The sequence below is a fragment of the Phalacrocorax aristotelis genome, chromosome 20, assembly GCF_949628215.1.
Source record: "Phalacrocorax aristotelis chromosome 20, bGulAri2.1, whole genome shotgun sequence".
In the NCBI taxonomy this organism is placed as follows: Eukaryota; Metazoa; Chordata; class Aves; order Suliformes; family Phalacrocoracidae; genus Phalacrocorax; species Phalacrocorax aristotelis.
The window spans coordinates 5,822,872-5,828,702 of NC_134295.1; positions in this window are offsets into that span (position 1 = coordinate 5,822,872).

The window sequence follows — 5,831 nt, forward strand, 5'->3', positions numbered from 1 at the left end:
GGCCGGGTTTGCGGGAGGCCCCGCCCGCACCGGCCCCCGCCCCCCCCCCCCCTCCGCCCGCCCGCCCGCAGGTGGCCCCGGTGGCCGGAGGGGAGGGGGGGGTCCGCGCCGGGCCGGTGCGGGGGCCCTCCCCTTGATGCCACGGGTGTCTCGCCGGGGGGCGAGTGCGGGTCGTGTCCCCCCCCCCCGCGGGGCTGGCGGGGGTCCCCGAGCTGTGCCCGCCCCCCCCCGGGTGGGTCCCGGCTTTGTCCCCTCGGGACCCGCACTCTGCGGGGGGGCGGAGCATGCAGGGGCAGCCGGGGGCTGCTCTCACCCCCTGGGACCCTCCATCGCTCCCCACCACCACCCTTGCCGTGGTGCTGAGCATCAGCAGGAGAACCGGAGCAGAACGGCCAATTCCAGCATCGTCACCCCCCGGAGCAGGTCCTGCAGAGCCGCGGGGGTGGCTGTCCCTGTCCCCAGGAGAGGAGCCAGCAGCTGCCTCCTGTCCTTGCCCTCTCCCCGCAGCCACCACCAGTTCCTCACCTGATGGGCCCAAGGGTGACTCTTGCCGTGTCACCGCCGATGGCAGCGTCTGGGGACACAACACTCCCGAAGAGCGGCCAACCTGGGCGTACCTGAGGCCACCGACACGCGCCCGTGAAACACCCTGTGCCACGCTGCTTCTTGTAATAATAAATCAGCTCCTGAAAATGAAATTACATGCGGGGGGGGGGGGAGTTCAGCCGCTTGACGTGGCTCTACCAGCCTCTGCCTGCAGCCAAGAGCGCGCCTGGGAGCTGGCCCGGGAATGGCAGCGGCTCTCATAAAAGATTCCACCGCTTGCTACAAGGCTGCGTTGCTCAGGAGCATGACCACGCAGATCCGGCTGCGAGCGGACAACAAAATGTACGAGAAGCCTGGGCCGAAGCGGTGACGCATCCTGGCGGCGGGCAGGTCGGTGGCAGGACATGTGGCAAAGCCGGAGGCCACAAGCCCAGCAAGAAAACAGGTGTTTTCTGCTGCATTTCTACGCTCTCGGCTCAGTCGGGTTTGGGTCCCTGTGCGGATGCGTTTTCTGATGTGAAAAGCTGCATCGTTGCATTTAAGCCGCATCCTTCCCGGAGGCTCGCAAGGGCTTGGCCGCATGCCTGGAGGAGTTTGCCAACCACTGGAAATGACTAGAAGAATTTATAAAGCAGGAAGCCTGTCCATCCCACGAGCTTCCCGGTGCATTGCCGTCTCCTGTGGGATTTGGGCGCTGGCACTGTGTGTCTCGTGGGCTGTGCAAACCTGAGCATCCTCCTGCTGTTCAGCGGCACCAGCGATCAGGGATGGGGATGCAACACCAAACGTGGGGCGATGCCTGCAGAAGGGCTGGGGCTCACAGTGCTTTTGTGTCTCTGCCTCTCTTCCCCCCTTCACCCTCTTGAACCTGGACTCGAGACCTAAATGAGGGCTGAAATTGTTGGGCGGTGATTTCCTGACACCCCCTGCCCTGCCATGATCCCCAGGGAACAGCTCTTTCCTGGGGTGAGGGCTGAGCACGCCATCTCCCTCCGAGGCTTTGCTGACCCACATCGAGGTGAACTGCGCCAGAGAAAAGCTAATCCCCAATTAGGGTGTTTGTGTTGACTTTCCGCTGCCGGCACCAACTTCCGAGTCATTAACCTCCAAAAAAAAGATCCTGGTTTTCACATTTTGCCCTTCCTCAGATGGCAGCAGAACCAGTTTGGAAAATATATTTGCACACAGTTACAGGGTATTGTCCAAATAATAAAAGCAAGAGGGAGAGTATCCGTTACCGTCTGAGAGACCTCTCGTCGGATGGGTGAGGAAAGTAGAGAAGGAAGGTGAAGAGGAAGGTCATCCTCAGCTTTCTCTCTGTTACAGTCCCAGTCCTGGCAGAGAAGGAAACTCCCTAAAGCACCAGCCCTTCGTGCAAAGCCCCAGAAAGCTTTGCCCACTCCCCAGAGAGCTCCAGCGCCGGCAGCGTGCCGGGGTACCCAGCTGGATAACTCATTTTCCGCTTGCACAGCCAAGACGGTCACAAGGATGCTGGATGACTCGTGGGGAGAGCAGCCGGCTGCAGCTCGGCTCCCACAAGGCCAAGGCAGAGGCACACAGGAGAGGAGGCAGAGCGGTGGGGGACTACCACGTGCCCTAAGAGCCCTCCGTGCCTGATCCCTGGGAGGTGAGTTCCCAAATGGCACCTAAGGGTGCCAAAACACATCAGCCACCGGCTGTGGCATCACGTGCTTCAGCAGCCGCCAAAGCTCCTGCCCCTCGTGCCGGGCCAGCACGAGCTCAGTGCAGCTGGAGCGTTGGGGTGTGCTCAGCCCGTCCTCTGCCCCCGTTTCCTTCCCCTTGCCGGGGCAGCGGGAGGGATGGCTGCTCCCTCATTACTCATTAACGCCTCCGGCACTCATGGGCGGCCGGGACAAGGTCCTCACATGGCTGCCCTGGCCCTGCGGAGCCCCACTGGTGGCACTTCCCACCCCGCTGTGTCCCTGAGCAGGAGCTGCTCGCTCCAAATCCCTCCTGCGGGGACAAGAGCTGGAGCTGGAGCTGCTGCTCCCTGTTGCTCGCCCCAGGATATGGAAAAACCCAGGGACAAGCCCTCTCCGCCGGCGCTTGGGCAGCAGTGACCCTGCTGGCGATCGTTGGGACATGGGGACTGGTTGCTGCGATGCTTAAAATCAGTGCTACACTCACTGTTTTAGAAATGGGTTTTATAAAAGTGTGCCTGGGACATAAATGTCATCGGAAGGGTGAAGGCAAACAGCTCCTTGCTTGGGTGCATTGGGAGGTGGTGATGAATAAATAGCAGCGGTTGGTCCCTGCCCAGCTCCCTTATGCTGGGAAGGGTTGGCTCTGTCGTGGCCTCCCAGGAGCATCACCTGTGCCTGCAGTGTCCTGGCCAGGTGGCCACGAGAGGCAGCTCCTGCTCTGCGTGAGCATCTGGATTCAATGCAAAGGGAAAGCCCACAGGACAGTCAGCACAGCCCCGGTGCCCAATGGGCACAGGGTGCCACGCGGGACGTCACGGACACAGGCTGATTTGCCCCGTAAGTGCCCCACGGGCTGGCAGCAGGCGCTTGGTAGGGCTGATGGTATGTGGCAGCCTCAGACCTGGGGTGTGAAAACCCCTGGCACGGGCCAAGTGTGGCTGGCAGCCGTCAGCTCCGGGAGGCAACTGGGGGGAAGATGGGAATGCCCCAAAACTGGGTGTCCATCACTGCTGCTTCAAAGGCACCTTCCGGCCTGACCCCACCACATCGGCCCCTGCCAGCTCCGCCACACTAGCACACGGACTGCTAATAACGTGGGTCTCTTGTTGCAATGGGTGCTTGTTATGGGGTTGTTTGTGCACGCTGTGCACGCACGTGCACACACACATACATGCACGCACACATGGACACACAGACACATGTACACAGGGACACCATGGTGCAGGAGCGTGGCCAAGCACTGCCTGGAGCGCCCATAAGCCCGAGGCACAGGGTGGCACACGCACACGCGGGGGCTGCCGTGGGAGCTGCCGGGACAGGCGGCCTTGACGCAAATGTTTAAAACCTGATATCTGCAAGTGTTTAAAGGCCGGTATCTGGGCTGAGCAAAGAGAAAGCTGGAGGAGTGCAGTGTGGGAGCAGGCGTGCTGGCAGCGGCTCCAGTGCTCAGTCCCTGCAGCCAGACCCCCCACCTGTCCCCATTCCACTCCCTGGCTGGGCCGATGTCTCCCTCGGGAGCAGCTACAGCAAGAACAACGCTTTCCTTGCCCCCCACCATCACAGGGCAGAGTGAGACCCAGCACCCAGATAAGCAGGAGCCGCCGGCGCCTGTGGCCCGGGAGCAGGGTCTGGCTGTGCTCCCGTGGAGCTCCCAAGGTCCCTCCGGGGCAGACGGCACCTTTGGTCTCCCCCTTTCATCTCTGCCCCAGCTGGGCACATGCCCACACTGCACTCCTCTTTCTCCTCTTCTTCCTCCTCCAGCCCCACCGGGCAACTTTGCCTCCTTCTCGCAGGATCTATCCTGAGCCTCTTTGCCCGGGCTGGTGCATCGTGAGTTTTGCAACACGTCCAGCATCTCTGTGGTGGGTGCATGATGAGCCCCCAGATGCCAGCTCCTGGGACTCAGCCGCGGTGGTCATGCTGTGCCGGCTCCCACAGTGGCATCCCCATGGCACCTCTGCATCACTGACGGTGGTGGGCCCCAAGGGGGGGCCACCCCCAGCTCTCAGCTGGGGAAACTGAGGTGGGAGGTGAAGCGAACCAGGCTGTTCCAAAGGGGCCAGTGGCATCCAACACCCCAGGCTTGGGCGGATGCCCCTGGGTGCCATCCCCACGCAGCCACGGCTGCTTCGGCTTCGTCCGGGGACCCCCCACCACCTGGGATGAAGGGGCGACCTTGAGAGGGCAGGGCAGGAGCAGGCACAAGGTGCCACCACCCTTGGAGCCAGGATCCGTCCCTGGAAGCGCTCCCAGCTCCAGCGATGAATCACACTTTCCCCCTGGGAACAGATTGCAGCTCCTGCACACGGGGGCAAGGGGCTGGTTCTGCACCGCTCACCCTGCCGCAGCCAGACCCCTGCACTCTGGGCAAACAGAGCCGCGGTGAGCTGTGTGCGGAGGGCACCGGGCTGAAAGTATTGCCCAGGTTTGCTGCTGCTAAATCCTGCCGATGCTGGGGTTTGGGCAGGCTGGCACCCCACAGTGCTGCTGGCACTGCTGGAGCCTCTAGCCAAGGAGGGCCTGAAGTCAGAAAAAGCCTCCCTGGCACCTCAAGACTGTCCCTAAAGATTGTGGGGGGACAGCATGGGGACAGAGCCATTGCACCGCTGTGGCAATGCCAGGGTAGCGGCGCCAAGACGGTGGTGCCAGGGTGGCGAGGCTGCGGTGCCGGCTCTGTCCCTGCCCTCAGGGCAGACCTGCCATGCGTGACGGGAAGGAAAAATCCACCAGGAAGGGGGATGGCAGCACCAGCACCAGGTCACCAGAGGGGAAGCAAAGTGACCCACAGCTGCTTTTTGCTCCCCACGGCCCCCTTTGGCCGCTCGTTGGGTCCCTGCTGGGGATGTCGCGGTGGCGGGGCAGGGCAGCAATCAGAGCCACTGCCATTTATTCCAACCGCCGGAACACTTCATCTCTCAAATACTCTCCTGCTTTTTTGCTTTCCTCTCCGGCAGCGCCACCGATAACTCTCTGCCAGCTCTGTTTACTGGAGCAAAGTCCACGCCGGTTCGCACACAGCGACGTCTCTCCATGCCGGCCGAACCCAGCGTGTGCCCGTGGCCAGCCGGGCTCTGCCGAGCGTGTCGGGGTCTGGCCGTTGACACTCGAGCCGGCCGTTGCCTGGTTATATCCACAAAACAGCCCCGTGCCGGGGCCGGGGCTGGGGTATCCTCTTACGGAGCAGAGAACAGCTGAGCCTTTTCAATCCCCACCCTGCCCTTGGCAGCTCATCAGATAAACCCCAGCCGGGGCTCAGCAGCGCCGCTGCCATTGTCCCCTCTATCCCCTACAAGGGTTTGTTGGACCCAGCCCACACGACCTGCAGGTTTCTCCCCTTGGCAGTTTCAGCTCTAGATATATATTTATACACACAACTCGTGTGAATTAACAGCATTCCTCTCCTATTGAGTCAAAAGTCTCGGCACAAGTAGAGGCGCTTCATGGAAAAAAAGAAAAGTGAAAAAAAAAAAAGGTGGGTCGTGCTGAAAAAAGCAACAGGATCAAAAAAAAAAAAAGAAAAGAAAAAAAACCCACCCAAATCTCCCTTTTCCTTTTAAAGCCCTATTCCAGGGAGATGGACGAGGGCAGTTATTTTAAACCTGATTTCGGCAGCCCAGCGGC